Raw genomic sequence first — 24,115 nt, 5'->3', positions numbered from 1 at the left:
ATAATAATAATAATAATAATAATAATAATAATAATAATAATTAAAAAAAAATGACCCAGGAGTCCCCTGTGCAACTTCCCATACTGTTCTTCAGGGTCTCCTAATACTCTGGGACAGATTTTCAAGGTGCACAGAGAGCTGTCTGAGGAAGGGGGGGTCTCCAAAAATGGTGTCCCCTTCCTCCAGTGGAAGCATCCAGTTAGCAAAATTCCATCTGGATTCAACCCAGTGGGCCTTAAGTGTGTTTGGATTGTACCAATGATCTGTTTAGAAGGGCGGTGATTACAGAATGCAATTGAGACTGTTCTGTTGATATGCTGCTTTTCTAACATTTTAAGAAAAAATAAATGAAGCGGATGAAGAAACAGATTTTCAGGAGGAGAATAGTGAAATACCTGAAGTTCCCACAGAACAGGATGTCTATGATGGAGACCTTGAAGATAAAGTGCCAGAAGTATTAGAAACACCAGAATCTTTCTATGAAGGTACCTGAAATATTAAGAGTATTCAGCATGTTTTTCTTTTCTTTTTCTTTTTTTGAAAGAGATTAAGAAGGTGGTGAGATATTTTACTTAGACTTTTATGGAATAAATATATGTCTTTGAGTTCATTCAGTTCAGTCAAACATGGTATGTCATCAAGTCTGTTTTAAATGACTTGTATACTGTATTGTGACCCAGTTTGGACGTAATTGGAAGGAGAGTTTAGTGAATGGAAGAAGACTGCAGCACCATGTGTGCCCTTCCTTCTGCCTTCCCCCTCTCATGCATGAATTCCTCCCATGTTCTTGTATTTAGGCATACATCTAACCTGAAGCCTAAGATTCTGAAAATTGTGGTTTTATCAGGATGTTCAAAATATTTAGAAGTATGCTTGGATTCATTTTAACCTGAATTGATGATGCTCAAACCAAGATGCAAGGAGGCATGAGGAAATTCACTTGCAATAAAAGAAGTGTTGGAAGACAGCACAAATGGTTCTGTGGTCTACTCCAGTCCTTACATTCTATTTCCAGGATTATGTCTACTCCAAGCATATGTGTCTAAAAACTGTTAGATTAATTGGGCACTTTTCTGAAAATTGACAGTATTTTCACATAGCAGTAGGTGGTATTCAACAAAGTATTTGCAATAGCATAATGGGATTTACTTGCTCTATTCCCTCCCCCACCTCCCACAAGCCCTGCCCTGTCCCCAAATGTGCTCTGGAAGGTTGGGGGAAATCCCCGAACAGCTTTTGGAGACATAGAGGGGGAGAAGAAGTGCACTGATGAAATGTTCTTCCCAGTACTACACTGAATACAATCTTTTATGTACCTTCAAAAACCAAATATTTCCCTTATTTTTCATTTCAGAACCTGCAAGTGACTATCAACCAGGAGAGTCAGACACAGATGACGGTCATGGTATGTCTGCTTTTCATAATAGCTTTGAGATGTTGTGAAGTGATACATCAGGTGATGAACATGTGAACTGTGAACTGATCCTAAATATTTGCAAATTTAATGGGAGAGATGGTTTATATGATGGAATTTTCTAAAGTGTTGGTTTTCAGCCTCACCTAAGTGGATCACAACTCTACCTATTGTATCTGAAGAAGTGTGGATGCACACGAAAACTTATATCCAGAACAAACTTAGCTGGTCTCTAAGGTGCTACTGGACAATTTTTTATTTATTTAAACTGCGTCAGACCAACACTTCTACCTACCTGGAACTTTACCTAAGACAGATTGCCATGATTCAATGCCATTTCACATTTTATGTTATTTAAATAATGCATCTTCTAAGCCAGGTGATGATAACTTATGTGTGGAGAAATATTAGTCAGGGCAAAGATGCCATACATAGGAGACTCACTCGACATTTGAGGGAAGCATGGTTCATGTACTTTCACAGTCTATAATCCTAATAAGTCTTAACTAGAAAGACCAATGTTAAAGTGGCTATGGCAAACTGCCTTTTTTGGATTTGGCAAATCTGAAGATAAGATTCCATCAGGGTTGAGGTCTTTGTAAGGTCCTTTTGGGAGATAAATGACAGATAAGTGACAGATAAATTTCTGTTTCAGTGCTAACATTTGAGGCAGCAGTTATGTGAAGCTCTGCGCAGAGGAACATGATTATTGCGCCTGTCTGTAGTTTGGGTAGAGGCAATCCAGTAAAAGGAAGACCCACAAGTGGGGATGAAATGCCCATACATAGAGAATAAAGATCAATAGAGCAAAGGGGAGAAAGGAAAAGAAAGATAGAGAATCAGAGAGAAAATATATAAGTGGGTCCCATTTTAGAGGGGTTTAATGAAATGCCAGATCAAAATATTTGAAGATAGCTGTTCTGATCAAAATATATTGTATTTCATAATACTTGTTGAAATCTATGTGCATTCATTAGTTCATATATGCTTAAATTCTATACACAAACTGCACTGGAGTTCAAGTCCCATTAAATGCAAAGGGACTTGCTTCTGAATTGACATGCACAGAATCCTTCTGTTAACTAGTTATTAAATGTTTTGAGGTAATATCTATTATTACTTTATTTGACAGTCTGTTCCTGGGGGAAAATTTTCTACTCCAAACTTTTCATGGCTAGTTTTGATAAAAGCTGGGCCTTCCCAATTATAGTTGTGTGACTTTCTTTCCCATCAATCTTGAGTTAAAGGTAAAGGGACCCCTGACCCCTGACTCTGGGGTTGTGGTGCTCATCTCACTTTACTGGCCGAGGGAGCCAGCGTACAGCTTCCGGGTCATGTGGCCAACATGACTAAGCCACTTCTGGCAAACCAGAGCAGTGCACGGAAACGCTGTTTACCTTCCCGCCGGAGCGGTACCTATTTATCTACTTGCACTGCGTGCTTGTGAACTGCTAGGTTGGCAGGAGCAGGGACCAAGCAACTAGTTAGTCTAACTCATTTAAACCCTCCAGCCTTGACAACAGTATTAATAGCTATTTGTGATTTAATGTAATTTTCAGATACATATGAATATCATGCACATACGGAAGAAGCTACATATGAACCAGAAGGCCAAGGTTTGTCTGGTTATTATTCACATAGAAGTAATAGGTTATATAGAATGTGTCTGTTTCTCTATGCTTAACCAACCTTGTGAGCAATGGAACTGCAAATGTGCACATAGTTTAGATCAAGGAAAGCTTGTCTTTTGTCTTGGTAGGCTGTTGATCTTGCATTCCTGTTATCTTTAAAATAAATGCACAATGTGCATTTAAAATGCCCCATCTGTGAAACAAAAAAGCATCCCAGAAGAGGGTTAAAAATAATGCTTATTGTAATATAGCAGTGAAAGCTCCTTGTGCTCCTATAAATTATTATTTTAATTTGTGTATATATTTATTTGTGAAATACATTGCAGTGCAGCAGTTACAGTTAATACCAAAAGATTAATGAAATACTATAATACATTTTTAATATTTTTATATACTCACATTCTCAAACTGTTAAATATTTTTATAAATGCTAAAGAAAAAGAAAAGTTAGAATCTTATGTTGCTTATTAACTATTTCACCTATACTTCATACCATTAACTTTTCCTCAGCAAACAATATGCATTCACTGAGTCTTATATTTTTACTTTGTTCCAATAAGAAATAAACAAATTCAGTTTCTTCCATAAAAACATTTTCTTCTTGACTCTTTCACTTCAAATCAGATTTGTGAACTTCTATCATGCATTCGATATCCCAGACTTTGACTACCCAAGAATATTTTTTTGTGCTTTTCCAGTTCTGACATATTGTAATTCTGTCTGTTAGAAAATGAGTAGACATTTATGTATCTTCCCCTAGTATACTATGTTTAAGGAAACCAAATAGTATTACTACTGTATCTTTGGTGAGATCACAGGCAAAAATGTTTTTTAGAGAGCCAGTGTGGTGTAGTGGTTAAGAGCGGTAGTCTCGTAATCTGGGGAACCGGGTTTGCGTCTCCGCTCCTCCACATGCAGCTGCTGGGTGACCTTGGGCCAGTCACACTTCTCTGAAGTCTCTCAGCCCCACTCACCTCACAGAGTGTTTGTTGTGGGGGAGGAAGGGAAAGGAGAATGTTAGCCTTTGAGACTCCTTAAAGGGAGTGAAAGGTGGGATATCAAATCCAAACTCTTCTTCTTCTTCTTCTTTATTCCCATCAATGACTAAGGACTTTGATTGAAAGACTGACTCCAACTATAAATAATATCCTTAAAATAATAACTGGCAGCCTAATTGCTGTAATAAGAAACAAGGGGAAGAAGGATGATTAATATCTGTTTTAAGAAAGGTTTTTAATTGAAACTAATGAAAAGAGGAAATGGCTTCTGACTGTCAGATGGTCAGGGCATGTGCTTGTCGTAAGTGATGTGTGATGCATGAAGCCTGTTCTTTAATACTCATTTCTGTTTTGCTTTGGAACAATTTGTACAATAAAAATACTGATTTAGTATGCTAAGAAAATGGTGATGTATGGGGGCATAATACAAATTATACACTATGATGCTAAAATGGTATATGCATCAATATATTAATAATAATAATAATAATAAGTAGTAGTAGTTGGTTTATATATCACATTTGTATCCTATAATGCCTATATGCAGAGGGCCATATCCAACTAAGTAGTTATAAGTAGAAACTTAGAATGGAACTCTTCCATTGAATTCTGCCGTATGAGGCTAACACGTAGACTCAAACACATAATCCTCAAAACATGAATTTAGAAGTGCAGGCCTCTTTGCAAATATGATCAATATGTTAAATTGACTGTAGGAGACCTAGTGCACTCCTGATTCCTTCCTCTTTCATCCAATCAGTCAACCAGCTGTATAGAAACATGTACTTTGATTTGCACAAATTAAAACATATTTTTGTCTGACTTCCACAGATGACACAGAACTAAATCTAGAGGATGCTCTGGATCATAACACAGGTATTACACAGAAGTCTAAATACCTGCATTTTACAGTTGGATTCTACTTAATTTAAAAGTCAGGTTATGTTACCCAACAGAGCAGGGGTTGCCGACATTTTTGGGCCTGTGGCACATCTGGAAAGAGTGCTGTAGGTACTGTCCCTTCTGGTTGCTTTTTCACCCCTCTTCCTGGGTCAGACCTGCCCCCAACAGACAAATTGAAAGAAAGCACATGCATACACACAGCCAAACATACTTTTCTTTTACGTGTGAGTAAAAAAAATCAGATCCAGTAGAATTAAAACAGATCCTCTTGAATTTGTATGATTTTACCAAGGGTCCCTGAAAAACCACAATCAAATTAATGCTTACAGTAATACCGCCAACAAATCACATAACACATCTATGTATAGAGAGGCAACTTGTGATATGATGGGTACTTTTGAGGTAATCCCTGGTATAAATTATGAGGATCCATAAGTATCAGTGTCTCAGATCCCTGGCAATGCTGGACAGCCCTAGATCCATGTCTTTTCCAGTTCAGTCGATAGAAAAGATGTGATCTCTGATTTGATGGCTGATAGGGGAGGGGAACCAGAAGTGGTGGTGGTGATTTTAATGGATTATTCTTCTCTTTCTTTTCTAACGAATGTGGCACACTGCTCTCCTATCTGGCTATTCAATTTTCTTCCTCCCACACTGGTCCCCTTTCCCTACCCGTTCTATTAATACCTCCACCATTGCCTGTACACATGCACCTTGACCTACACAAAGACACATATCCAAGCCCTCTGGGACATTGTGGGCTACTCAGTTTGCCCTTGCCTTCCATGTTGCTTGCTATATCGGCTTCTCAGTTAAATGCTGATTAAATGCGGTAAGATGTGAATTCTTAGGAATAATATGTGACAGTAAATTTATTTCACGCATTAACCATCTCTTTACTTGCAGAACCTTATTCACATGACACAGAAAAGCAGGACTATGTGGATGAACATGGTATGTTGTGTGACTTTATAGTAACTGTGATTAAGAGCAGGACATTTGTTTTTATACTTTAGTTGTAATATCGTTTGAAAGTCCTCACATTTATAACATGTTGCTGTAACAGTATGGCTGTACTGTGTGTATAAATATTGCAATTATGGGTTGGAGTTTATCTCATGTCTTTCTCAGCTGATTAATGCCTGCATTTCTGGATTGGGTTGTGGGGAAAGCTTTCTGCTTCCCTACCCACATGTGTGGTATTTATGTGTGACTCAGCCATATTTTACTGTGTATAGTGGCTGAACAGTTTTATATTTATATTATATCATTTTTACGATTATTTTCTATTTCTCACCTCTTGGATATTTTATGATTAAATTATATATGAATGGGTAAATAAGTAAGTAAGTAAGTAAGTAAGTAAGTTAATAAATACAATGCACATAGAATGTCACCTCAAAGAAGCAGCAGACAGCTTGGCTTGTGTGAAAGGGCCATAGCTGAATCAGTTTTTCTAGCTGTATTTTAAAGTTTTGAAAAACTGACAACGAAATGCAAATCATTCCTTGTTTGCTCAGCAGCAAGGCCTGGTGCCTTCAGTAGCTTTATCTCTAGTAAGTGTGTTTAGGATTGCAATCTTAGTTTCTTTCCCTTTCCTCCATCTGATCCACCTATCTGAAGGGGCCCTCTACAAGCTTTGCCAGCCCATTGAGATCTTCTTGATTCAAGCACCGGGAACTATTTGATGATGTCCCAGTGTTTGAAAACACGAGGCCATAGTTTCTAGATTGTCCAGTGCTGTTTCACACCAGAGAAGGGGGCATTCCAGTCACCATAAATTTGTGAGTGCATCTCTCCCCCTCTCAGTGTGCTTCCAACTTCATTTGAGATCCCTACTCTTATCCAGGCAGCTAGTCCACTTCACTAAAACTTAGATGATTAAGACAAACTGCTTTGCATATCACAGTCCTTTAAAAACTTATGTATTCAAGTCTTTTTCTGGCATATATGCTAATTAATCTGACAAAGGAAATTGTGATTTTGTTACTTTTTTCTTTATTAACTCATAACCATTGTAGCATTTCAATTTTAAAATTTTAATTATGTATTTTATTTTATTTTAGAATTGGAAAATGAAGAATTTATTGAAGCACAGAATACAGGTAAATTGACTGTGACTATGAAAAATAATGACTTGGCAGTAATGGTTTTCCTTAGCTGTTTCTTTGCTGTTTTAGCGCTCACACTGAGCAAGTCATGTCCTGCATGAGTTACGTATAGGCGAACATATCTAATGAGTTATTCTGCACTTTTGAACATATAAATAATAGCAAATTATCTTTGCTCTGTAACTGAACTGACAGCAAGGAAAGTTCTCTTCTCAAACAGTCATGGGGAAATGGATCTAAACAGTGCTCTACCTTAGTTGTTGTGGACAAAGTTGCAACAGTGACATTGGGTGACATTTTTGCCCACATGGTCTTGCAGAGCCCCTTGCAAAGCTGAGCCCAGGCTTTTACCTGCTGCATTCCTTATATATAATATCAAGTATAGGGTAGATGGATATGGCTGGGCCAAATGGGGAGCTCTGGCAGCCTAATGCAGAGGCTTGGCAAGCATAATTAGGCCTGCAGGCTATATAGAATCATAGAATTGTAGGGTTCCCCAGGCCTGTCCTAGAAGCTGAAAGAATCTGCAATTTCAGGAAAAACTGAATGCTGTCAACACGAGTCTGGTTAGTGATAGACATTGATTCCTTTGATGCAACTCCTATAATAGATACTCTCTAAGGGTCTAGCTACACATTATGTATAAACATGTAGAAAAGAACCCTAGTGACAGGTTTTGTATCTTTCCCCCCCTTTTGTTGTTGTTGACAAAATGCAGCCTTGGGTGGCTTCTCTACTCTATCAACCTATTCTGTCCCCAGACCCCTGAGTTCCAACCACATTTTTGTGAAAATCTGGAGTCATTCTCTTTAATTTACATAGCATGGACCTGGATTCTTTTTTTTTCTTAAGCAGAGAGACCTGCAACAATATTTTGTTTGTTTCATAAAATTTATTTACCATTTTATTGTAGAAAAAACTCACCTCGAAGTGGTTTTTAAAAAAGACAAAACCATAAAATTATCACTTTTTACAACCATAATTTAAAACACACAGAAAGTTAAAACTATAATAAAATAGACTAAAACAAATAAAAACTCATACTAACTTTCTAAACATCTGGTTAGGTTTATCTAAGAATGTTTTCAGCAGTTGCCAAAAAATATATATACATTTTCTTGTGAACTATATTACAACATTGTTCTTTTTTCAGATGGAGAACTGTTATCCGAACATTATTATGAAAACATGCAAGGTAAGCATATATTCATTTTATCATCATTTATCTATAAATGAATATATTCATTTATTAACTAGGGGTGGTGGTGGTGGTGATGAGAAGAATTATGCTGCAAAACTAATGCTTATTGCTGGATTAAATAAACATGCCCATCTTAGCAGCAGCTGCAATATTGGCATCTCACGTCTGCTTGAAATATGAAAACAATGTTGTAGAAAAAGCACAGCCAAGTAGGAAATGTTTGAAAGAAACTGTGATAAAAATGATGTATAGGTGGTATATTACTCCTGTGAAATTAGCTAAAATGTATAAAATAAGTAATAAATGTTGGAAATGTAAAGAAAAAGAAGGAACTTTTTATCACATGTGGTGGGAATGTAAGAAAGTGAAAAACTTCTGGGAAGTGATATATAATGAGATGAAAAAGGTGGTTATTGTATTTTTATTATTTGCTGTACATTGTGTACAGTATCTGCATTGTATGGAGGCACAGTCAGTTATGGTTTCTGTATTCATACACAAAGAGAAATAAAGAAGTGTGCATGTGATGACCAAACCACATCTAACTTTATTGTTTCCTAAATAGCAATACTTTCCACATAAGCATTTTGTCACATTTGAAGGGATTTTCAGTTGTGTTGTCTGAATAGGTATTTTGGAGTCTGAGAACTAAAGGTTTCTTTCTCCTGCTTATAAAGGCCCTAGCTCTGTCTTAAATTACAATTCTTGTACACATTACTCTTTATATTGTTAGCTTTGGTCTTATAAAGGCTGTGATATATTTATTATATTTATTATATATCTAACAGAGCCAATTGAGAGCACTGATCAAACACATGAAAGTGAGTATAAAAAATGGTTCATTCCATCTTATTACGAATCAGTCCTAAGAATCCTTTTTAAATCCAAAGTTTATGATTTCATGATTTCTATAAATTCCCCATATTTGTGTATAATTACCTTTATAAATTAGCAGCTTCTGCTGTTAATGATAATCATAATCATTACCACCATTATAATTATTAAAGAACATAAGAAGAGCCTGCTTCTACTGGATCAGGCCAATGGCCCATCTAGTCCAGCATCCTTGTCTCATCATCATCATCATCATCATCATCAAACCTTTATCGACATCACATACAAACATTCAGAATAAATAGGCCAGTGCGATCTCATCGCCATTTCAACAGTACAGTCATTTGCCAAAGGGAAGAAGAGGTGAGCAATCTATTATCCTCTTCTCACAGTGGCCAGTCAGATGCCTTTGGGAAACCCACAAGCATGATTCAAGCACAATAGTCCCATTTTAGGATGTTGCGAATCCACAAGGTATCTTTTAGAGCTAAAAGCTCTTTCAGCAGTACTCAGTTGCCAGGATCCAATTTGTTATAATGTCATTTTGTCTTTGACCTGTTTCTTCTTTTCTCAAAAGTATGTCAGTTTAATAATTAAAGCAAATTCCCATACCTTACCTATCCACTCATTAGTAACGGCTGCTACTTAGGCCCTCCATTTCTGTGCAAACATTATTCGTCCTGCAGCTGTCATACAAGGGAATAATTGTGTGTGCTCTTTCTTTGTGAGGTGTTGTTTTTGTTAGTTTAAGTTGGTTGCTACTCTAACAGCATGTTATCTAATTCATTTTTATGTGCCCATAGATGAAGCAGATGTTCCACATTCTGCTACTGAACAAATTCAGTCAGGTACGTTTGCATGAATTAACCAAGGTGGGAGAAATTAATTTGAGTATAACTTTTATTAAAGTTATTTTTCTCTAATGAATGAAAGCACTTTTTACCTGCTGTTTATGTGTGGAATAAAAGGAATACTGGACAGAGAACTGCTGAGAAACTTCATTGTACAAGATGATGGTTTTTAACCACTGAATGTATTGATAAAAATTTAGACATCTGGATCTTAAAGGCTCTGAATGTATTTACATACTACATATTTGCATGTCACTTTGACATTTGCTTCTGTGAATTCAAATAATCACAAATCAGTGTGGACTCATACGGTGTCCTGTGAGAAGTACTGAGAAATGTATTAAGGCTATTTTTGCTAGTACCTCTTTGCTGTCCTGGGAAAAGTGAGTATTAAGTTTCTCTGTCAGGAGGAGATAGAAGAGATCAAACCTGTCCCCCATTTTTAAAGCTACCTGTCTCAAGTGTGGCAAGGAAGGTTACTAGGATATTTGTGAACCTGATTTCCTTTTGCCTTCTCTTACCATATAACATAGCCATCTAGACTCTGAATTATGCTAATAGCAGGGATTCATACTGGAATTCAAGAATGACCACCTACATAGTGGCTATGGAGGGTGCAATTAAAAGTAGGAAAAGGACTCTTTGCCACCTCTCTTTTTACCCTGTAACACACTCCTCTCACCCATTTTTTACCCAGCCATGTTTCTAGATGTGCTTGTATGTCACTGGGGAAAAGCAGCAAGTGGGAAGAAAGTTAATCATTTCATTGTACACACCATTTTACTGTTTCAAATAACACCTACCCACCCCTGCTGCTTTGCAGCTATTTTGTGGAGACCCAGGTTACTCCTAAATGTGAAGTGCCAGCTGAAGTTGAGGATTCTGTGAACTAATTGGTCAGCTACCTAGCTTTCTTAAGCTTTTTGGTTCCTGGATGTCTGCTGGGCAATCCTCTGTTGCATTTGATATACTCCATAGTTAGGGGAAATCACAGAGTCCACTCTACCAGCCAGCTTAGCAAATTTGTTTTGACATCCTCTGCACTTGAACATGCTTTAGTACAGCCTTTTCTTGTCTTATGGAAGCTCACTATTTCAAAGTTACTTTAAGGAGACATGCATGGATATCACTGGAAGAGGGTATACATCTTTAAGAATGGAGTACACTGCCAAACCATAGCTGTTATGTTGAATCTGCCCTGCCTTTGCAACAAACATATGTTTGTTTTTAAGGACTCAAGTGTTTGTATATGTCTCCATTAAACCACTCATTTTCTTTGGTTTGCTCATTTCGAAAGTCAAAATTATTTTAAAGGAAATACTGTAGCTGAAATATCCAGCTATGATAGCTCAAAGCTCATAAATATTTAGATATTTGGCTTAAAAAATAAGAGTATTTTATGATGTATGTGTTAAAAGTAAAATGCTTGGGGAAAACAAGAGGGAAGAGAATGCTGTATTTTATATCTGTGTCACACACTTATGCTGTAATGTACAATTTGACAACCTATGTGCTCTGTATCATCCTTAAAGTTCATACAATCATTGCTGATTTTTAAAAAAGAATTTAAGCTTGTATTTATCTTATTTCTTTAATTATGTCTGTATAACTACAAAATCAGCCTGAATATATTTTGGTTTATATAAAATGTATCAATTTGTTTAGTAGAAATTATTATTAGTAATAATAATAATAATAATAGCACAGGCACACACAGTATAAGATAACATAAGTTTTTCCAATTTGTTAACCATAGATGACAGAGAACATACAGAAGATCATGTGACTGCTCAACCCCATGAGACAGGTTTGTACATTATTTTGTCATACTATGCTAAAACCTGTTTATGTAATGGTGCTTATATATGAGTGTGCCCAGCATTGTTCACCAGGGCACATACTTTTTCTGATTACTTCTGTTCCATTATATAACAATATGTTGTGAGCAGAACTATTTTATTAATTCAGTTTCTTAGAAACTGAAATGCACATCATAGTTCATTAGCCTATATTCATTTATCTACTTATTTATTTTATCATAAATTAAAAGCTTTTAAAAATGCTTTTAAAAGCCAGCCCTAACTTGGGGTCACCTGGCTCCTGGTATGATTATAGTGCCAGAGCCCTTGCTACATTCAAAGTTCTACTAGTACCACCCATCCAGAGCAAAGGGCAAAAAGCTCTGGAGTTTGGGGTTGGTTTTTTTGCTTTGCTGTGCCAGCTCAAGCTGGCTCCTCACCTGACAGTGGGCTGGCTTAGGTTCTAGCAAATCCTTGGCCGAGCCTTTTTTTTTAATCCCTACTCTGCCCAGTTTTGAGGCCATGCATGGGTTATCAGTGGTGGGTACTCTTGGTAGCTTTCCAGCTGTGCCTACAACAGGCACAGTGGTGACTTCTGTGATAATGGAGCTCTTACTCCAGCAGAGCCAGTGGATGTGGCACCTTCAACTAGTCCTTGGTTTAGGATATCCCCTTAGATATCAGGGCAGTGTACAAAATAGCTTGATACAGTACAGTGTTAACGGATACCCATTTCTATAGCCTAGTCTAGCGGAGTGGTCAGACTATCCCTTTTGAAGTTACCATTTGAGCAAACCCAACTAACTTTTCCAAGGAAAACCATAATAGTTAAAGAAAGTGAATAAGCAGCAATTTACTAAGGGTGTAGTTATCATTTCTCATACATATGTGTATATAGATAAATATATAGATAGATATAGATAGTTGTACCTTGGTTGCCTTGTGACTCGAATGTTTTGGGTCCTGAACACCGCAAACTCAGAAGTGAGTGTTCTGGTTTGCAAGCATTCTTTGGAACCCAAACGTCCAATGCAGCTTCTGTGGCTTCCGATTGGCTGCAGGAGCTTCCAATAAGATCCAATAAAGGTGTAGAAAACAACAGTGAGTGACTCACATCCACAATGAATGTCTTCTCAAGCCCTGTCTCTGGCATTGTGAGAAGAAAGCTTCAGCTATACATATCTCTGTCGCAGAGTTTGTTTATAACCACCAAGGAGATGCATGTGGTGGCTGCTACTGTTTCTGGAAGTCTCTGGCTCACATGGGTAAGGCTCCTTTAACAGCAACACGACAGAAAAGGTCATATGTTGACATTTGACCTTACGAAAGCTTCTGAGTCGGGCTTCTTTTCTGTTTAGGGCAAAAAAGGGACTTTGCAACCACTGCTGTATCTTGCTCATATCACAGACCCACCATGTGTTGCGTCTGCTTTGCCTTCACCTTGCTTTATCTAGTATTGCCTTACTCCCAGAATGTGGTATCATGACTTGGCAGGATCTGGATTCAGGAACACGTTGCAGGCAATAGAGACCTATAGCCTGCAACTTGGAATAAACAGTCAGCTTTCCAGGTACATCTTCAGTCAAATGGAGTTGACACAAAGGCACAAGTCTAAACTTCCTGGCAAAGAGGGACATGATCTTTTGATGTGAAAAGAATGCCAACAACACAGCTGCAGTGACTGCTTATCAACACCAAATGTGGGAGAAATTTGATTTTGTATTTCATGCCTCTCACACACTAAACTGATACTTTGCATCCCATAAAATGATGGCATTAGATTAGCACCAAAGCATTATTACATGTGCTAACATTTTCATTTCCATTCTCAGTATGTTTTTAGTGAGTCAGAATGAGTAAATACAAAGGGATTTGATCTCAGCTGCAAATTTCCAGATTCTTAAGTGGTAGATGGAAATATTCATAGCTTTGGGCTTCTGTAAAGCACATTGCTCTCTGTTTATTTTTTGTTTTTATTTCAGCGTTTTTTGGGAAATGGAATATTCTAAAAACTATTCCAAGGCACTGTTGAGATAATAAAAGTCTTTGCCTGCAGGGCTCAGGTTAAATTTTAAAAGAGCATTATGGAAAAAATACCTCTGAGTCCCAGTTTTGGGGAATCACAGTGGTGAGAGTGCCTTTGTGTGCAGTTCATGCTTTTGGGCATCCCATAGGCATCTGGTTGGTTACTGCAACAAAAGAATGCTTGGCTACATGAGCTTGATCCATCTGGCATTTCTAAAGAAATGTCAGTGGTGGATTAATGAGTAGCATGTGGTAAATACTCTAGAAATAAATGTTGCTGCTGCAAAATAGAGTTGAGATGATCAGGTAACATTAGATTTGCAGATATGGTGAACTCATGGATGACTGCAAGGGAAGTAGGAAAGTCTACAGAAGTGCCATAATCATCAGAGTTCCAGTTTTCATTGACTAAAAAAGAAGGCTACCGCTGTTGAACCAGAAATATGAGTCAAAATATGTAAGCACTGTTTTCCTTGTTTTGTAAACTAGCATGATTGCCAGTGAATGAAATCATAGCAATGAGTGGCATTAAGAAAACAGATCTAGCCAATTACACAAAGATATGGCTAGAGGAGGGGGAGCCAGCATGGTATCCCCATATGTTGTTTGACTACAATTCCTATCAGCTGCAGCCAGCATGCCAAATAGTTGAGAATGATGGTAGTTACTGTCCAGCAACATCTGGAGGATACTACGTTGACTACTCCTGGGCTAGAGTCTAGTGAAGAAACTTGTTGGTTGGTTTTTAAGGCTTTTATGCTGGTCTCCTATGATGTAAAAAAGGGACGCGGGTGGCGCTGTGGGCTAAAGCCTCAGCGCCTAGGGCTTGCCGATCGAAAGGTCGGCGGTTCGAATCCCCGCGGTGGGGTGTGCTCCCGCTGCTCGGTCCCAGCGCCTGCCAACCTAGCAGTTCGAAAGCACCCCCGGGGGCAAGTAGATAAATAGGTACCGCTTACCAGCGGGAAGGTAAACGGCGTTCCGTGTGCGGCTCTGGCTCGCCAGAGCAGCGTTGTCACGCTGGCCACGTGACCCGGAAGTGTCTCCGGACAGCGCTGGCCCCCGGCCAATAGATGTGAGATGGGCGCATAAACCCCAGAGTCTGTCAAGACTGGCCCGTTCGGGCAGGGGTACCTTTACCTTTACCTTTATGATGTAAAAAATGATTGCTGCTTCATAGAGAGCCATTCATGTATCCAGGATTTTAGTGTAGCTGAGTTTGGGGAGTCAACTCAAAAAAGAAAAGATAGCAACAAAGAGGAGTTCGTGATCTTTCTAACTCAGGTTTTATTTAATACCAAAAAAGTGCCCCTCCCCATTTGTCAGCATTAAAAAAGAAATCTTAATGCAGCTAAAACCTATCGTTATTTTATCCTTACTGCAAGCCGGGGGAGGGGACGCAGAACACTATGGCTGAGTGTATGCACAATGTAATCCAGTGTTTATATCAATATGCTGAAAAGTATGGGGAGTTATAGTACTTTATAACAACCCTGAAATATAGACCTTTGTTGTTACTCTGACGTGCTGGTGTTTGTGTGTGTGTGTGTGTGTGTGTGTGTGTGTGAGAGAGAGAGAGAGAGAGAGAGAGAGAGAGAGAGAGAATTAAGGCTTGATGGGGGTTAGTTGAGCCAGGGAAATAATTGTTGGTTTGAGTGGTCATCAAAAGGTGTTTGGGATGCCAGGTCTACCCATCAGAAGCAACAGATGGAATATATGGAATATAAGTTCATCAGATGCAGGCCTAGGTCTTCTAGAAATTGTAGACCTGTTCTCTCATACTAGTTACATTTGTTTGGAGTATTTGCTTTGCTGCTGCCTCTGGGGGGGGGGGATCCTTTGTATGCCCGTGGATGAGCTTAAAGTGAATCAAGAATGGATTGGAAATCAAGGCTTGGCTGTTGAGAAGAGAGTTGAAAAGGAGAGAGAAGCAGTAGAGAAGGAAAGGTTGTTTCTGGTAGGAAGGTAGAAATGGAAGGAGAATATAGAATCATAGAATCATAGAATCATAGAGTTGGAAGAGACCACAAGGGCCATCGAGTCCAACCCCCTGCCAAGCAGGAAACACATATGAAGAGGACAAGTTTGAAATATCTAACAGAAAGTGAGAGAGTACAAAAAATTGTGATTGCAGCAAAGTTATGAATGTGTAAGCAGCAGAGAATGCATCTTGAAAATAAAAAGACTTTGGCAACTGTGGATACTTGATGGAGTCAAACATAAGGCTAAGATTGTGATGGCGAAGATAAGGGCAACATTAACAGAATAGAGATTCATCCAGTTAAATTTATATTGGGTGTGGTGGTCATGGCACTCTCCTGCAGCATGTGAAGTAGCAGTTCTATAGGCACAGCAAGTCAGATGACCAATTAATTGGGGCAAGCAGCACCTGCTCGTATGCGAGCGGCATAGTAGTAAAGCACACTGTAGCTCCCATTTTGTTGTAAGTGGCTACCGCTGCCTTCAAATTCAGTGCCTTTTCTTTATCCATACTGTTGCGTCTAATCAGTGAAACAGGCCACAACTGTGTGTGTGTTTGGCCCACCCAATGTGCAATAACTACAATTGATCCCACAGAATTGCACAGGATGTTATATCAGATGCATCAGCATAAATTTTCCTCTGCCCTGTTCCAAATACATACATATAACAACCCATGATGGAACCATGTAGATGAAGAGGTATGCAGACAGATAACGCTTGGTTTAGCCTCCACCCTGGGGTTATCTCCATGTTATGTCTTCGCTTTTTCCCATATAAGTGAATGGTTGCCAGTTACCCTTCTTGCAAGGCAGAGAAGTAAAATACTGCAATTGTAGAGTGTGTGTGGGGGAGCAAATCTGCCCTTCCATCCTTAACACTGAATGGCCGAACCCTCATTGTAGAGAGTTCTTACTCTACAAGTATGTTTTCATTATAGTAATGCATTTTTCTCAGAATATGCATGTATGGTCAGAGGCGTACCTAGGCTCCTTGTGCCCTTGGCAAGGAGAGTGGGCAGACTCCTAACCACTCTGAGCCAGAGTGGAGAGGTATGATTTATGCGCTTCCTTGGACCTGCACCTTTGGCAGGGGCCAATCTGGCCGTCCCCTAGGTACATCCTCGTATATGGTGTGCATGTGTGCGTATGTGTGTAGTGGGGGAAGATATTTTTGTTTTCTTGCTCAAAAAGGCTGTCCTTCAAGGTCTGCTGTTGCTTGCCCTCTTTAATAGATAGCAACTTTGTGTCTAAAACTAATACAGTTTTAATAAAAGGTACAACCAAATTCATTTGCTACAAAGTTGCATATTAGTAATAAAGAATATTTTTAAAAATAATTTGTATCATGGTTGGTCCTCTAATTTAGATCTCCCCTTATTTTTTCAGATACTTAAAGCTTCAAAAAGACTGTCCCTACAGCAGGAGGACCAGCCTAAACCATTCTCTACACAATGGGAACAGATGTTTGTTATAGACTTTATGCGATAATTAACTAAGCAGTTGAGAAACTTGTGGTGGAGGGAGAAACACTAAAGGTGTCTCACAAGTGATGCTAGGAGACTTTCCCATTTGAGTTGCATCTCATGTAGATGTTGTTAATATGGTATTAGCCAGAAATAGAACACTATTTTTAAACTGAATATATATTCTGGTCAATGCAGACTTTTCATTCAATTTGTAGATGCAAAAAAACACACCTATTTACGCATCACTTGTGAGACTCTCTGAAAATGTGTAGCACTCAGTTCACATTTTAGTATAGCTTTAGCATATATTTAGAACCCCAATATACATTTTTAACATTTTGTAGCTTTTAATATACATGTTTTTATTTTCTCCCGTATTAGTGACCAAGAGGTTGTAGTATCTGAATTTTACATGTGTCGTTCACATAATTGTAATATGCTATTTATAATGTAGCAACAAATGATTTAAGATTTTAATATATATATATCTGTGGATACATTAAAATTTGGAAGCAATCTTAGTTAGCAAAGTTTTAAAATGTGATCAAATAGCATTGTGATATATTTACATTCTTTTATGGCAAACACTACTAAAATAGAGCTGTGAAATTTTGGCTTGGACGTATACTTGTTGGTTAGTAATTATTCTAGCTGAGCTCAGCTCACTTTAATCTATGTTCAGCTGTAGCAAACACCTTAATGATGGACATATCTACAGAATTACTTAAATAATTACACTACACACAAACATTCTTGTTGTAACCACCACTTCTGATGAACACTGAAGAATTCCATAGCAGTCTGAAAGTTTGCAGAGCTTACATTGAAAATCCACTTGGGCTTTATTGTATTTTTTTTTTTTTCATTTGCCCTTAGACCTGCCATTGTAATGCACTGTTTGTCAGCAGTTATATTGGCATAAGTACCTAAACTGTATTCCCACAACTGCTTAATCAACAGTAGCCCCTCTGAAATAAATGGGATTATTGTGAGGCAAGGGTTGTAGTTATCTGATGAGTCTATCTAATGAGTCAGAATATGATTGATTTCAACAAATATTCTTTACCAAAAATTACTTATTATAAATATAAATCAGTATTTATTAATAAAATCCTTATTTTGCTCACAAATGAAGGTAAACTTTTTTTAAAAAGTTAGGGCTATAGATAACTATTGCATGGTGCTGTTGCATTACAATAGATCCACATTACTTTAATTATTTTATCCTTTTTTGGCTCAGGAATAGTTCTCATTTTAATGCTCTGAGAAAGATAATCTCAGTTTAATCTGAGATATCAGTAGGAAACACTAAGTAGCATTGAAGTCAATAGGAATTCACTAGGATTATTGTGGAATCTTTGACTTGTGAACTGTAGCCAGCACTTGGAAATAATTAGATTTATTTTTTTTTAATGTAGAAACATGAGTAAGGAGAAATGTGATGCATTTTTCTTGGGTTGGAATCCAATATATTGAGAGGTCTACATAGTTTGTATGTAGCATATATCCTAGATTTCTGTGAGCATATTCCCTTCCCACATGGGTACTGCATCTGTGCATGAATGATTCCCATAAAATATAACAGAGCCTTGTTCTCACCACCACAAGCGCTGCACCCACAGGCATTACACCAGGCCAATGCAGGGAATGGGAGACTGTACAGGAAGGATCATGCCATTCATACTTTTCAGGAAGCAATAGTCCTCTAGTTCTGTTAATACCGATTGAGGCAAAGTATTGTTTTATCATTGATGTGTTTGCCACCCTGGACTCCTTGGGGAGGAAGGGTGGTATATAAATTTAAGTAATAAATAAAATGAAAGTGTTATTCTTCATTGAATGAAAAATTGCATATTTCTAAGTGGAAGAGCAATAATTTTTTATAAAGCCATATTTTTAAGGACAAGAAAAATAGGATTGTGTTTTTGTACAATAGCGACAATATATTTTTAGACTGCTGGAGTGAGAAAATTATTATGCTGTGATCAAGTTCTTAAAATGCTTATAATTACATAATTTTCATGTTTACACAAGTGTGCCATGGGGGCAAGGTAATGGGGACTTTTAAAAGATGAACTTTTTCTTCTGTGTAATGATTGGTTGCAATAAAGTACAAAAGAACCTTTTCACTGGTGCAGTCATTATTTTCCAAAACGCTGACAAAACATCTCTCTTCAATAACACTTTTGTGTCTTCTTTATACCATTTGAAATCACTAGTTATTTTATTATGCAGAACTGGTGGTTAAAACCAGCTTAATGTGAATTCATGTACGTCCTATATCTGCATATAAACTTCTACAGTTTATATGCTTGCAATCTTTTTTTATTCTGAAGTGTTCACCAGTTTTATCATAACTTCTTACCCTTTCACTATGAAACAGAAGCGGGCTAGTATCCTCCTTAGTCTGTAGGTTCACAATGTATGTGCTAAGGCAATATCTGGAGCTGATGGTGGATTTTGTTTCAATACAGCAGCTTGTACCAATAACTGTTCCTAGATGTTCCTAAATGCTTTAGTGATTGGGAGGTTTATAAAGTGGTACCTCGGGTTACATGCGCTTCAGGTTACATACGTTTCAGGTTGCAGACTCTGCTAACCCAGAAATAGTACCTCAGGTTAAGAACTTTGCTTCAGGATGAGAACAGAAATTGCGCTCCGGCAGCATGGCAGCAGCAGGAGGCCCCATTAGCTAAAGTGATGCTTCAGGTTAAGAACAGTTTCAGGTTAAGAACGGCCCTCCGGAACGAATTAAGTACTTAACCCGAGGTACCACTGTAGTGAGCCAGGAGAAGAGGAAAACTAGATCTGATTCATGAGCCATCATGAAATCTTTTAAGGCACCATGGTGCTGGTTATATTACTTCCACCACATCCCTCTGTTATACTATGGATAGAACTGAAACAGATAATTTAACATAACCAGAGGAATTTACTTCACATGAGCAAAACAGAGTCTTTTGGCATCTTAAAGACTAAAATCTATATTATGACATAGTAAATATGTTAGTTTTTAAGGTACCACAAGGCTCCCTGTTTTTATTGTAGCAAATGAATGTGACTAACCTGCTGAATTTGCTTCACAGGATGCTAGATGTTACAATGGAACTGAAAAGCGGTTAGCACCAAAACTCAAAGCAAAAAAGAGGCAAAGTCCCAAAATGTATGGGGGTGGGGGGTGGGACTAAGATTCTTTTGTCACACATGCCATATAATGCAAATTAATTAATAGGCTAAAGGTAGTTGGGAAATAACACATTACATATTTGTCTTGAACATAAAAAGGTTATTGAGTCCTAACAGGGTTGGAATACTCTAAGTTACACCTGACCTTAATTTTGCATATATATTTAAAAAACTCTAAATAACAACTTTTTGGACCACTTGCACAGGATTTGAACTGCAATGGATACGGTGCTGGAGTTTAATCCTCACTATGATCCTGAAGAAAATCACTCCATAGAAGCTATTATTAGCATCAGGAAGGGCGTTCCCACTGGTGCTCAAATCACATATGATAGCTCAGATCATGGCAGTTCATACAGTTGGAGACTGCACATGAACTTGACCAAGTATTGCGCACATCAATTGCCCAACATTCTACCAGAAGCAATCACACTGGGGTGGAGGGGACTGGCACCTATTAGTCTTCCCCAACCTGATGTCCGCCTTCCATGTTGGTAGTACCACTTCCATCTTGGACCATTGGCCATACTGGTTAATTGTAGTTCAAGACACCTGGGAAGGTATAAGGCTAGAGAAGGTTGGCATGGCATAAACCAGGTGTAAGGCATAGTGTAAAGGGAGCTGAAATGTTGGGTAAACTGAATTAAACCACCACCACACTGTTGTCTATATATAGAAGTCTGAAAGTTCTATACATAAATTACCAGTATATTCAAGAGAGAACTAGTTATGTTAATCTGAAATGCAGGAAGATGAAAAATATAATTGGTTTATTAAGTTAAGAGTCTAACTTCCATTAGACAGGGCAAAAACTTCCATTCATTTGAATGAAGTGGATTGAGAATGAATAGATACGATCTTTAGTCCTTACCTTTCCCACCACAACCGAAACAATTATTCTTAACTCTCTGCATATTATATTATATTATATTATATTATATTATATTATATTATATTATATTATATTATATTATATTATATTATATTATATTATATTATATTATATTATATTATATTATTATTGTATTGTATTTGGACATTGATAGATTTAAAAACCTGACAATGTTGCAAAATGAAGATATACCCATTATTTTGTGGGTATTATTCCAGTTGTATGCATTTTAAAAATAGTACTGCGGTGATGATACAAAACTTTTTTTCTTTTTTTTACATATTCCAGGACAAAGTGAAAAAGAAACTCAGCAAAAAGAAAAAGGTAAGATAATGTGAATGTTTAGTTTTTGCCTTGGTGCATGGAACAGAGAAAATGTTCAATTATTCTGTTGCACAAGTTTTGGAAGTTCCTTTTGGAGACTGTTTGCTTGGAGACCTTTGAGTAGCAAGTGACATATTCACCATTTTCCTTAAGTTAGGACCCAAAGCATTGAGTTTAATTCAAATCAGCAGCCACTAGGCCCTTGACCACCTTCAAAAACCTTCTCCTGACAGGTGAGGGACACAGCAAAGAGATGGAATCCGCAATATACAAAATACTGCTCCAAAATCCCACAAATCCCCTTGATGCAATCAAAGAACAATGGGAGGATGACATAGGCTATAAAATTAACCCCACACATTGGACTAGAATGTGGTCTAAACCTCCCTTTAAGTCCATATCAGCCCAAAGAAAGTTTCACTCTGAAACTCACCTCCAGGTGGTACTTAACACCATGGAAACTGGTGCTGATCCGCCCAGGAACCTCACCAAGATGTTGGAGAGGTTGCACCTCCACAGGCACATGCCTCCACATGTGGTGGGAATGCCTTAAAATCCAACCTTCTGGACAGCAGTCCTACAAGAGATATGCAAAATAACTAAACAAGTATTAGAAGTCATGCCAGAACTGGCCCTACTGAACACCTTCCAACATCATAATGACCACTCACATTATACACCTTGCTACATTTTGTGTCCCTATTATACAGCACTAGCAGAAGCAGGGGCCTTTCATTTACTTGGATAGTTCAGGAACATGATACCATATGGTGGATTGCCGACGCAGTGTCCTGAAGCATATGGGTGTTCTTGGAAAGAGTCCATGAAAGCATGCCTTCCAGGTCTTGGAAAATAAGATCAAATGATTCTAATGGCCTGTTCTGCACATTTGTTCCTTATGCTGATCATTTGTCATATTGTGGTAATAACCATAAGACTATGATGTTCATATATTTAGCCAAATCCTTTAAAACAGGGATAAGGAACCTATTGTGCTCCAGATGTTGTTGAACTGCAACTCCTGTCATTCCTGACCATTGGCCATGCTGGATGAAGGTGGTGAGAGTTGGAATCTAACAGCATCTGTGAGGGTGGGTTCCCAAGGTTCCCAATTCCTGCTTTAAAATCAGGCATAGAGGTTCTTTGTTATTTGATCCTTAATCGTACTATCCTGTTACCCCTCCCTCCGATACAGGGAAATGGAGTTGCTGGCAAACCCAGTGGCTGAATGACTTTGAATAGCTCAGTGACTAGCAATGGCTTCAGAGAGAGTTGTGATCTTTCAGATAGTTTGTAACTACTCTGGGCTGCGATGAGGGCACCGTTGCCTTTTCGGGTGCTGGCCAGATGCTACTGCAACCTGCAGGAAGCAGGGATAGCCACCATCTTAGATGACTTTAGGCAAATTCATGGAGGAGAAGGCTATCAATGACTACTAGCCATGTTGGCTATATTCTGCTTCCACAGTTGGAGGCAGTAATACCAGTTACCAAAAACCACAGGAGGGGAGATGGCTCTGGTGCCCAGATCTTGTTTGCTGGTTTCCCACCAGCATCTGGTTGGCCACTAAGAAAGCAGAATGCCGACTACATGGACCATTGTCCTGAGTCAGTAGACTCTATGTTCTTGCATTCTTAACAATTTGGACTGGAAGACAAGAAATTTTAAAAAGAAAAGGAAATGTTTATAATGTATATACAAAAGTAATGCAAACAGATCAAAACATTAGCAGGATTCTAAATACACTAAATGAAATAGAGAGTATGGATAACTTAGGAAGATGGAATAATTGGAGAAATGTCAATATGCAGTTAAAATAGAATTAAGAGGACTCATGGTTGGGATGGGGGGGAAGTCAAGAGGGTAATCTCAATATGTGGAATTGTAAGATTTTTTGATGTAAGTTTATCTTTCTCTTGTGTTCTTTTCTTCTTTTCATTCTTTTCTCTCTCCCCCCCCCCCGCCTTTATTTTTGGAAATTCAATTACACACACACACACACCAGTTTGTACTGGTCATAGTATTATTGTAACTGTGTAAATACAAAAACACTAGTTTTGCTCCATATTGTTAGATATCCTTCAGCATGCATTAAGGTGTTAAAGAAGTTCACAAATAGTCAATTCTGAATTCTGGGAAGAATTCTGCAGTTCTTTTTAATCTCTTTTTTTTCTAGTGAAGAAAAAGAAACCAAAATTGCTCAATAAATTTGATAAACAGATTAAAGCTGAACTTGATGCTGCAGAGAAGCTGCGCAAAAAGGTAACGATGAAATTTGACTGAGCTTAAATTGGCTGTTGCTGGAGAGAACATAAAGATGGGCAGTAGCACCATGCATAAAATTCTAGGCATAGAGAACCTTAGAAGGTGCTGATAAACACTGCAAATGGTTGTGAACCCATCTATTGGCAATGCTAGTGAATCATAATATAGGCTTATGTCTGTTGTAAGGGATGGATGGACAAAGACAGCGATTCAGTACTTTTAAAATGTATAGACTG

The 24,115-nt window shown here is 38.0% G+C and overlaps 1 long non-coding RNA gene across 2 annotated transcripts; it reads left to right on the top strand.

Moving 5' to 3' along the window:
* The first annotated feature begins 1,349 nt into the window (after positions 1-1,349).
* On the top strand, positions 1,350-23,876 carry LOC309538466. Of its 2 annotated transcripts, XR_014222190.1 has the most exons (11): positions 1,350-1,405; positions 2,974-3,030; positions 4,875-4,919; positions 5,853-5,900; positions 7,013-7,051; positions 8,211-8,252; positions 9,047-9,079; positions 9,896-9,940; positions 11,700-11,750; positions 21,579-21,614; positions 23,791-23,876. It is a non-coding gene; the product is annotated as an uncharacterized lncRNA (long non-coding RNA). The 2 variants fall into 2 exon arrangements; XR_014222191.1 differs by lacking the exons at positions 21,579-21,614; positions 23,791-23,876 and adding an exon at positions 17,133-19,338.
* The last annotated feature ends 239 nt before the right edge of the window (positions 23,877-24,115 follow it).

This window comes from Podarcis vaucheri, assembly GCF_965113315.1.
Source record: "Podarcis vaucheri genome assembly, chromosome: 8".
Classification (NCBI taxonomy): Eukaryota; Metazoa; Chordata; class Lepidosauria; order Squamata; family Lacertidae; genus Podarcis; species Podarcis vaucheri.
Note: the sequence above shows the minus strand (reverse complement) of the source record. Positions and strands in the feature narration are given on the sequence as shown.